The 11,644-nt window shown below is 41.8% G+C and overlaps 1 long non-coding RNA gene across 1 annotated transcript; it reads right to left on the bottom strand.

The window, feature by feature from the left end:
* Positions 1-1,908: 1,908 nt before the first annotated feature.
* LOC129187067 (uncharacterized) lies at positions 1,909-3,092 on the bottom strand. Its single transcript, XR_008572345.1, has 3 exons — positions 2,943-3,092; positions 2,131-2,328; positions 1,909-2,046 (listed from the first exon to the last, which is right to left on the bottom strand). It is a non-coding gene; the product is annotated as an uncharacterized LOC129187067 (long non-coding RNA).
* Positions 3,093-11,644: the final 8,552 nt, after the last annotated feature.

The following is an 11,644-nucleotide window of genomic DNA, read 5'->3' as shown; positions in this document are numbered from 1 at the left end:
AATTGATCAGCGAGCTCAATGAAAAGATGCACACTAAATCATAGTCAGTCAGCACGCATTTAAGGTTGCAGCCATTTCGAGAACAAGTCTCCAGAGTCTCTTAAGGTTTCCCACAACTGAAAGGCACTCTGCTGAATAATTAAGGCAGAATTATTATTAACTGCTAATACCTTGCAATTTTATATACGCAGTGCTACATTACCAAATCATATCAAGGTTGCTTACTCATTTTTTTAGAAACTTTATGGCTTTCTTGTGATTGCTTTGCTTAAGCGCTTCTTTGACACACTTTAATTAAGCCACGGAACACTTATTGGACATTGCCTATCATCATTAAAGGGGAAAAAATGTTTGGTGTCAGAATTGAATTGAATTTGACGAGGTAACGTGTCGAATTGACTTGCATCACACTGTGTGTAGGTGTATGCAACGTCACAAATGAGGTGTTCAAATTGAAGCGTGACATGCTAGGTTGCATCACATAGCATACTGTACATTAAATATATACAGTATATCGCAAAAGTGAGTATACCCCTCACATTTCAGCAAACATTTTAGACAAGACTATAGAAATTTAGAGTAATACAGCTTGTATAGGGCCGCACGGTGGTCTAGTGGTTAGCATGTTGGGCAACACAGTAATAGTCTGGAGATCGGGAAAACGTGGGTTTGATTCTCCCTTTTCTGTGTGGAGTTTACATGTTCTCCCCGTGCGTGCGTTGGTTTTCTCCGGGTACTCCGGTTTCCTCCCACATTCCAAAAACATGCATGTTAGGTTAATTGGCGATTGAATGTGAGTGTGAATGGTTGTTTGTCTATATGTGCCCTGCGACCCGTCCAGGGTGTATCCCGCCTGTCGCCCTAAGTCAGCTGTCTAGCATACCCCAGTGACCCTAAAGACGAGAAGCGGTATAGAAAATGGATGGATGGATGGACAGCTTGTATAGCAGTACAGACTATAGACTAAATCCTAATGTTTTCCCCTACCTTTTAAAACCGAGGGCCAAGGGGAAGAAGCCACTAAGAAATGGGACATCACTTGATTCTCATTACGTCGTCACCCTCCACTGCTTCCTGGCTGTGACATAAGCAGATGAGATAATGAAGTTATTCATAATAAATCTTTTGTACCATAAAGTAAGGTGCATACATTTCTACATTATTTTATTGTTATATAGCCGACCCCAGACACCTTTTTTTTTTTTTTTTTAAATAAAAGGCAAACGTTTTTACAAACTCTGACATTTATTGCAAGGCAACCAAAAAACTCGAATAAATAACAGCTCACAATCAGATGCACTGCAGCAACATTTATAAAAATAGAAAATGTATCAAATATACCTAAATATGAAATAGAAATAATAAAACAAACTTGGTGAACATCAACAAATGTCTAAACCTTATCAAGCATTATTTCAAGGTTTAAAAACCTCGCTGTCACGCCGGGGAAAGGCGATGTGGGTGAATCCGAGGATGCAGACACAGGAGAATTCCAGCAGTGAGAGCGGGTTAATAATAAGTCCAAACAGATGATAAAAAAAACAGCAACTGAAGGTGACGGCGCACAAAGCAGGAAAGGCGCCGTGGATATTCTAGAACACGTGTGTCAAACTGGTGCCATGGAGGGCCGAGACGCTGCAGGTTTTCTCTCCAACCAGTTTCTTCAGCAGGTGATTTAATTGATGAGCTCCTTCCCTCAAACTGAAGGTGTTGATCATTAAAATCACCTGCTTTAGCGACTGGCTGGAAAGAAAACCTGCAGTGTCTCGGCCCTCCATGGCACGACTTTGACACCCCTGTTCTAGAGACACAAAACTATCTTCGGCTGGTTTCACCGTAGGAGCTGGACGGGCTACTGGGCCGCAGGACGGCAGCTGAAGTACCTGAACAGAGGTGAGTCCAGAACACAGAACAAACATGCGGCAGAAGGAGCTGATAGAAGGAATAATCCAGCGCTGGCCAGGAGAAGCGGAGAGGCTAATAAAGGGTGCTAATGAAGAACAGCTGCAGGATTCCAGTAGCTCCGCCCAGCTCAGGTGTCTGCTTCTGCAAGACCAGCATACGAGGCATGAGGGGACAAGACAGTGTTGTGAAACAGCATAATGCAGACAAACTTAAAAGGGAACGAACCTGTGTCACCATAGTGTGACACTCCCTGTTTTGGCCTCGGTCTCTCTCTCTCTGTCATTGATGTTCTCTCTCAGATTCTTGTGTGAGAAAGTCCAGAATGGCATTTTGTTGCATTTGACTTGTCCTTTGCAGCTTTTGAAAGGTCCTGGAATGCTGTGTGGTGTAGCAGATGGGCAACTTCAGTTGGCTCAGCATCTCCTGCAGGAATCACACACATGCATGACTGATGGGCTACAGCTATGAAGTCATTGTAAATACAATCATCAATAGTAATAGTGTGCTGAAAACAAATATAGAGTTATGGTAAAACAAAAAAAAAAAAAAAGATAGATGGGACAACATTAATTCCAAAAGTTGAATCAACTTTGATCATCTGCTGTGTTGTCCACACATGGCCATGTTGTTTATTCAGCTCACTTCCTGACCATCCATACTGACTACAATAAACACACCTCACCATGAGAATTGTTGGTGGGCTAGGATGACTATAATTCACAGCAAACAGACTTCACACTACGATGCGCTGCGTTACATGAGCGATTAGATAGCTAATATAAAACGGCAACGTTTAAAAATACAACTTTTAAAACACAACCTACAATTAAAAGGCTGATGTGGTCGCTATCGAATCATTTATGAAATGCAGTAGATTGCAATGAAGTTAGATATCGGTGTTAGCTAGTTATACAGTAACTAGCGACAGCCAACAATTCAAAACATGATGAATATTTAGGTGGAGTGGCAAATGAGTGAATATCTAATAAAACATGTGACGTTGCTGTGAAAATCAATAATTATGCTTAATTACTTACATTTATATGCTTCTTTCGGTCTCCGCTGTGGCACTGGAGTGTGGTATCCGAGTAGACCCCTCCTTCCCGCACTTTTCAAGTCTGGTTCCCAAGCACACTTGGTTTCTATTACTGTACACCACTTACCCTTTAACCCTTGATTTAAGGAGAATTGGGACACCGCTTGGTTGTGATGAACACGCAAAATCTAGGGTTGAGGGCTAAGGTAAGGGGTAAGGCAGTGGTCCCCAACCTTTTTTGACCCGTGGACCGGCTTGGGGTGGCGGGGAGGGGGTTCCTACATTATAGCGATCTAATTTATCTTATTTGTTATGTATTGTGTAAAACTAAAACATGAATAACATCAAATTATAAGCACAAAATGAATGCCCACCCACCATCCACCAGTTTAAGTTCCAGCCAAGTTTTTCCAGAGAGATGATTACATCGCTAGCATGAATTAACTTGAGACAAATGTGCACATTAGCACTCAATAAGTCATCAAACTTACCTTTACGCATTCCCACATAGTATCAGCATTTGACACCAAATATGAGGTGAAAGAAAAATGGTAAAAATACAGTAGTAGTCTATCTGTGCGGCAGGAGAGAAAGTTAGCGCACGCACAATGGACATGCGTCAAGTGAGACGGATGTAACAGAGAGAAACCGGCCACTTTTCAAAATAAAACATAAAAAATTAAATAATGGAAATTATTTTTTTCCTGTGCGGCCAAGTACCAAATGACCCATGGGTTGGGGACCACTGGGGTGAGGAATAGAATTTGGATTCAGCTTTAATGTCTTCTGAAAATAACCAACCCACAGCCATTGTTATTGTTATTGTTATTGTTATTGTTATTGTTGCTGGAATCCTCTTCCACTCTTCAATGATGACAACACTGGGATGGTGGATTTTCCTGCACGTCTTGCTTGAGGACACACCACAGGTGCTCAGTTGGGTTCAGGTCCGTTTGAGATATACTTGGGCTCATATTAGATATATCATATTAGATAGACATATTTCAGATTACGTTTAAAAAAATTCCGCAATGTTGGTCTCCTCTTGTCATTGAAGAGTGACCCAACCAAACCGGTTGAGAACCACTACTCTAAAGTATATCGAAGTTTCATTTCTATAGTATTGTATTCGACGGTTGAGATTTCAAAGTTAAAAACAAAATGTGTAGTATTTCAGGACGCTATTATTTATTTAAGATAAGAGGTATGTGAATGTAATCGATCCATCCTCATATCATGTTTGTGCTTACCGATATGTCCATCCATATGCTGCGTAATACAGTACGGACAACAGACACTGACTGGCCTAAAGGGAGATTGCATTATTCATAGAGAACAGAATGATTACTGTTGTCTTGTTATTATGCATGTTGTCCAGTGAGAGGTGCAGAGGAAACAGGCTTATCAATGTCTTGTATATCAGGAGTGCAAGCAGCATCTCTGTGTCTATCTGGCAGCATGCTGTGGGTGCAGAATGTCAGCAGGTTGAAATGGGATTGGAGAGATCAGACAGGTTTAGTCGGATGATATCCAGTCACCAGGCTACCATCTTATTGTTAGTCCATTAATGACTCATTAACTGGTTAGTCTGCACGGCGCCACCTCAGGTTACAAGAGCAGCAAATCTGCTCTTCACCCGCTGTTTCAAATCTGAGTCGTTTTAACTAATTGGCACAGATCATGATTGTTTTAAATTTATTTTGTATTGCTTTAACTGTTAAATTCTATGGGGAATTAAATGATGCTGGAAAATTAGCTTTTTTCTTGCTTACATATGATAAGCTTGTTTCGTCCAGTGGAGTCTCTAAAATCAACCCCATAGTGCCATAACACTCTGAATGTGACCGCAATTTTCTGGAAAAATAAGGCTAAAGTCGCACAAAACTTCATATGAGACCTCAGTGTGTCTCACAGGACCTCCACATATCTTGCGAGTATTCAAGCTCAGCGAGAAACCGAAGGATTAATGTGGCAGGTATGTTTTTCTGTTTCTTTGACTTCTTCTCGTTTTTCTCTGATGCCACGGCTGGAGAGTAGCAGTGATAAAAGAGTAACTACTACGCACGTCATGAGGCACTCAGTTCACTAGACGAGACGATACACAAGATCAGGTCTACGAGAACGAGACGACACAAAATTTTAACATTACTTTTAAGAAAAGTACAATGATAAAAAAAAAAATACTATATATTGCAATCTACTAATTTATTTGACCTTGCATTGCTCCTCACGAGGCTACACTCTCCTGCGCTCTGTGCATATGCTACCGGCCCCGCCTCCACACAGATAAAGAGCCTCTATGACTGACAAAAGGGTTCATGCCTTTGTTCTATGAAACAAACGCACCTGGGGGCTTAGCAATGCACAGTGTGAACTCTCTTCCTGCCTGTTTGCAGGCGAGCGACGAGGAAAACAGACACGCATGCACGTGGCAATATATTGAGACCGGCAAAATGATCAAGTTCAGTTTCATTTATTGTGTGATCAATTTATGTACCAGAAATCTAAATGAGAAGTCTTGTGACATTTTGTGACACAACATTGTGCGACACCCCTGGTAAAGACTGAGTGTGATGACAACCACAAAACCTAAGTGTAATCTGAACTTGAAGCTAGGAAATTTATGAACCAAAAATGGAAATGATTACTAAATAGGCATGCAGGCTGCTCAGTCCAATATGGCTAAAGTTATCTGTAATAAGTTGTCTTTGTCTGAAGAGATTAAAGGGATAGTTTGTATTTTTTGACATGAAGTTGTATGACATCCCCATCAGCAATGTAGTCCATTAACCGGGACTTTCCCCCCACTTGATCTGCTAAGTCCAGTTCTGGTCAGATTTCTGTGATGAAGAACGTGGTTCATCTTTTGAACGCGTATTGTTTTGAGAAGCCAAAATCTTTACTTAATTGTCCCCAGCAACAAAGTGGAACTACGTTCTTCATCAAAGAAATCTGACCAGAACTGGACTTAGTGTCATGTTCCGCAGGACAGGAGCGAGCACTTCCTGTCCTGCGCTCTTACTTTGGCGGGCGGCACTTCCGGCTGGTAGGAAACTGCAGGCGCTTCACCCCAGGCGGTTGCTACGCAGCTGTGTGCGTTTAACATTTGTGGGGTTTAAAAGCCCAGCGCCGCCTCGAGTACGGCGCTGGTTCATTGCCTCTAGTCACCTCGCATGCGCTGTCACTTGAGAGAATACCTGCTGCAACTACAGCACGAGTGTTGTGTCACAGAGCCTTTTTCCTCTGTCGCCTTTTGTTAATCCTTGCACAACTGTGAGTACTTGCACCTGCATTATTAAAGATTTTTATTTGCATGCCACCGCCTCGTCTCTGCATACTGGGGGTCAAGCCTCCGACAGCAACCAGTGCTTACCAGATTGTGACACTTAGGAGACCAAGTGGATGGTAAGTCTCTGTTAATGGACTACAGTGATGATGGGGATGCCATACAACTTCATGTCAAAAATACCAACCATCCCTTTAACCTTTGTGTGTACACAATTTCATACTTTCACAATTATTAGTGAAATCAGAGCAAAAATGCTGCATCTGCAAAAAAATGCAGAGAAAGTTCGCTGCTGAACCTGTCGCTCTCGTCGACTGGAGCCGTGCATAAACATGCTCATGTTTGCAGGGACCAACAACAAGCAAAATTTATACTAAAACCAAAGTGAAAATATTGTAGGCACATGAAAATGATCATGGCAATGGGAGAGGGTAAATGCAGTAAGAATTGTCTCACAATAACAAACTATAAACCCGGTTTATGTGACAGCAAAAATGCTTGTCAGCAACAAGCAACTGAAGGCTTTGAAATTTCTGCGAAGACTTATCAACTCATCCTAGGCAAGAAACACACTCTGATGAACAAAGATCTCACGGCATGAATCAACAGTACTCGCACATGTACCCAACAAGTCCAACATTGTCTTTCATGGCCTTAAAACCAGAGAAAGGATGTGCCTTCATACTGTTGTACTTGTAGAAGAATGTGTGGGTCACCAAATACAGTCAAACCTGTCTATAGCGGCCACTAAAGGGAAACGGCTAATGTGGCCGCGATAGGCAGGTGGCCATTATAGACAGGTTGGCGGCCATTTTGAATTTGTGCGCGCACATAATAACATGTCTGTGATTAGAAGCTTGTTGTGTTTGCAGATACATATAATTATACTGTTACATGTTGACCAGTAGAGGGCACTGTGGGACTTTGGATAAAAGTTGTAAAGAACTATTAGGTTAATAAACCGCTGTTAATAAAGCAATTAAAGTGCATCGGCGACGTGAGTCTCTTCCCCACAACAAGCGGCGTTACAGTATTGACCAATGCACATTGTCTCACACCAGGAAATAAACGGTGTCACTGTAGTAGCAAGCTCCAAAGAAGACGGCTTTTTTTATGTGGAACAACTGACGTGTGGATCTTGTGAATGATTGTGACTGAGCTAGGACTCAGTAATTAAAATCTACACACGGCGGCTTCATTGCTTAAAAAACAAAACTTTTTCGTGCATGAAGCTTCTGCATGAGTCGGCATTTTGGCCGCTATATGCGGTCAGATATCGACCAAGGGATACAAAATGGGTAGCCGCTGGCCGCGTTAGACAGGTGACCGCTATACACAGGGTCTATAACACGCAAATTTTTTGCGGGGGATTTTTCAGTGGTCGCTATAGGCAGGTGGCCGTTCTACACAGGTGGCCGCTAAGACAGGTTTGACTGTAGTTTGAAATGTCGACTTCGGTGTTTTTGGGAAAATTGTTGAAATGATCAGAAAATGATTTCGTCTTAGGAGTTTATGTATCCACTCCATCACATTCAGCTACTTTTGGAAGGTATCTAGCTTGTATATTCAGCTCGAAGCCTTTATAAAACTCTGACATCTGCACGTCTCTGTGGTAACTGAACGGTGGCCTTCTTGACTGTCTGACCTGTACCAAACCCGGAAGTGGTGAGGCAAATTGCCTCTAGGTCACGTGGTTGCGACCGAGCAATGGAGGGGTTAACTTCTTTTTACTCTCAAGTTTTTTTTTATGAAGGTGGCAGTTAAACTCTGGAATGCATGAATTCACTTCCCACATTTTCCTTATGAAACAACAATTCTAAATGAGCTCATCATATATTGTTACGCTGTTACGCTGTGCTTTGTATGTGGATGGATGCACTGTCAATACACACAAAGTAAAAGTTGTTTACAGAGTATTGTATACTTCTTTCCTCCCAAGTGTAGCTTAGACTTTCTGTATAGTCAAGGACAAATAGAACGTTCTCTGCATGATCAGTCGCCCTGCTCACTGGAAATATTTGTTCTTCTTGCCAAACACAAGCGCATTAATAGTGCATGAATAAAAAAAAAAAAAAAACAGAGCAAAACAGCCGCAGCAAACAGGCATGTGCAAGTTTATTTAATATTCTCTGTGCTTTCAGCCCAAGCTGCTCAGACTGTGCACTGTCTAGTCAAATCATGACAGCAAAGACTAATCTGGCTCATTAAAAAAAGTCAGTGAGCGCGATATGCAAAGCAAGTTTGGATGTAGTTATGTATGCAGAGATGAAGGTGCTTTATTTAAGCCTCTTTAAGGTTCTGTGCCATTTATATTTACCCATCTTCGAGTGCTTCATCGCAACAATGTTATAATACACACTCAACAAGAAATTAAGCGTAGCCTTTGTACTCCAGCATATTCTACTATCTATAAAAACCAGTTCCCATGAGAACTTACAGTTGAGCAAGCCTGAAGTGGATGTGAACTGCAAAGCTAATCAATGTGTTAGTGTTTCAGCGTGGGATCGTGAGCAGGCTTGTCCAGGGGCTTTTCACATGGTAAGTGAGGCCAATCTTTTCATATTAGTAAGACCAAAACAACCATTTCTAATGGCACAGTAGGCCTTTGAAACCCATTGAAAGCTAGACTGTGTGATGAACTCAGGGGAAACATTCGTAGGTAATTCAGCTGCCTTACACACACATTTCTCTTTCCAAACCAATAATACAGACATCCCTCCTGTGACACATCCACAGCACGCAGGATCAGGTGGTGTGGTCAGAACCAGTGCTTGCTCTCTGCTCTCTTGAGTGCAATCAGTAACCTGAGCTGCCTGCTTGAATAACTCAGTTATCCCTAAAGCTTTTTCACTGCAGAAACATTGTAAAGTGCTTAAAAAACACTTTGTCCGTGTTCGCAATCTTTACAATCCGAATAAATATTTAAATTCAGCCACTCTCACTGACTTGAGGTTGCATTCCTCAATAAGGTAGTCCCTCTTAGTCATGAAAGTGGACCCATTTCCACTGCATTTCAGCCCTGCCACAAAAGGAGCAGCTGACATGTCAGTGATTTTTGGTTAACACAGGTGAGAGTGTTGACATGACTCCGCCATCCCGATTGAGTGAGAAAAACAGACTGGAAGCTTTAAAAGGAAGGTTGTGCTTGAAATCATTGTTTTTCCCCTGTTAACCACGGTTACCTGCAACAGGTGCCGTCATCATTGCTTAGCACAAAAAGGGATTCACAGGCAAGGATAATGCTGCTGATAGGATTGCAACTAAATCAACCATTTATCAGATCATCAAGAACTTCCAGGAAAGAGATTTAATTGTTGTGAAGAAGGCTTCAGGGTGCCCAAGAAAGTCCGGCAAGCATCAGGACAGCCATTGAAAGTTGATTCAGCTGATTGGGGTACCATCAGTACAGCGCTTGCTCAGGAATGGTAGCAGGCAGGTGTGAGTGCATCTGCACGTACAGTGGGGCGAAGACTTTTGGACTTCTGTACAGGAAAAACATCAGGGACAGACTGGAATTGGCAAAAGGTACAGGGATTGGGCTCCGGAAGACTGGGGTAAAGGCATTTTTCCGATTAACCCCCTTTCCTGTTTGGGGCATCCAGAAAAAAGCTTGCCCGGAGAAGTAAAGGTGAGTGCTACCATCAGTCCTGTGTCACGCCAACAGTAAATTATCCTGAAATCATTCATCTGTGGGGTTGCTTCTCAGCCAAGGGAGTGGGCTCACTCACAATTTTGCTGAAGAACACAGCCATTAATAAAGAATGGTACCAAAACCATTGCCAGTTGTTTATTGGTAGATCTGTCACGGCTGCATCATTGTAACATCTAAGGATACACTGCAAGAAACAACAAAAATGAAAACATAAGAATGTTAAAGATCTCCTATTACTCTTTTTCCACAATTTCAAATAAATATCAGCTGTCTCACAACAGTGTATTAATAGTGTGTGGCCCAAAATCTGGCCTTTATGTTGGAATATCTTGTTAAGATGTATAGCGAAGCCTGCTTTTTTTTATTTTTACAAAGCTGACCTCCGTGAAGTGGTGGGTGTATACACAGGGTGGGCTCATCAAGCTAGGGGCGGGTCAAAAGCAGTATCATGCCCATGTTAATGTTAGTTCACCCTGTTGCTGTGCCTCTGTGCACTAAAGAGTCTCCACTGCAGCTGTGCTATGCAATGGAAAAGCAGCCTCAACTCTGCTATGGTTTTATTCTGTCTATTTTTTTTTTGTTTTTTTTTTACATTTTCTTGTGTTAATGCTAACATTGAGTGGACATTGGACTTAATGTGAATACATAACTATGATTGTAAATGTGACTCTGGAACTATTTGTCATACGCATTGAGCTCTGCAAACTTGATGTATATTTTTTGCATTAAAAAACACACCTTTTAAAGCTGTGTGCTTCCAAACTGACTTTTCATTTATTTATTCATTCATTCATTTTATATACCCTCTTCCTTCATTAGGGTCATGGGTGAGCTGGAGCCGACTGACTGTGCAAGAGAGGCGGGGTACACCCTGAACTGGTCGCCAATCAATCACAGGGAACATATAGACAAACAACCATTCACACTCTCATTCAAACCAATTGGCTTAATGTGCATGTTTTCGGGAAGTGGGAGGAAGCCGGACAACCCGGAAAAGACCCACGCATGGAGATTTAAACCCTCGATTCCCTGACTGTGAGGCCGACATGCTAACAACAAGGCATTCATTTTATTTCATTTTGACCCTATTGTTTCTTCTTTGTTGTAAAATAGATTTTGTTTAGTTTTTAAAGGTACATTACCAACTGGACAGTCTTGTTTCTAATTCTACTGTCTTTTGAGGTCTGGTGTGTTGTCTTTATTTTGTAGACATTCTGGGGAATGATTTTCCTGTAAAGTCAAATGATTGCCTCAAGGAGCATTTTAGCATTGACTTTGGAATATCAGTTGTTCTATGTAAACTAGACACAGAGGGAAATTAGCTTCAAAACAAACAACCAGATTCATTCCCCCGCTTATATTTAGCATGTTTTAATTTGTGGAATATGTATAGCAATGTGCTAGTGCTAGTAATCTGTGGAATGCTGGGATTTGTTAGATATTCAGACAGACGCCACATAGAATTAATTATTTACAATACAAATTACTCAGGAAAACAGAGAACATGAACTAACAGTTAATTGAATTTAAAATGACTGTCATATGGAAATACATAGAACTACACACAGCGTGAGTGTGAAGTGTGGATAAGGGTGGGTGTCTCTACCTGACATTTCAAATCAACCACACAGACAACCAGGGGCGCCCTCTATGGGCTGAAAAGGCACGCTACAGGGGCAGATCACCTTCTTCTCCTCCCCCTCCCCCTCCCCCTCCTCCTCCGCGTGGATCCGGAGCTGCATTCCTCTTCCCTCCATTCACACGC

This window comes from Dunckerocampus dactyliophorus, chromosome 8, assembly GCF_027744805.1.
Source record: "Dunckerocampus dactyliophorus isolate RoL2022-P2 chromosome 8, RoL_Ddac_1.1, whole genome shotgun sequence".
Taxonomy (NCBI): Eukaryota; Metazoa; Chordata; class Actinopteri; order Syngnathiformes; family Syngnathidae; genus Dunckerocampus; species Dunckerocampus dactyliophorus.
The sequence above is the reverse complement of the archived record's forward strand: the minus strand, read 5'-3'. Positions and strand labels throughout refer to the sequence as shown.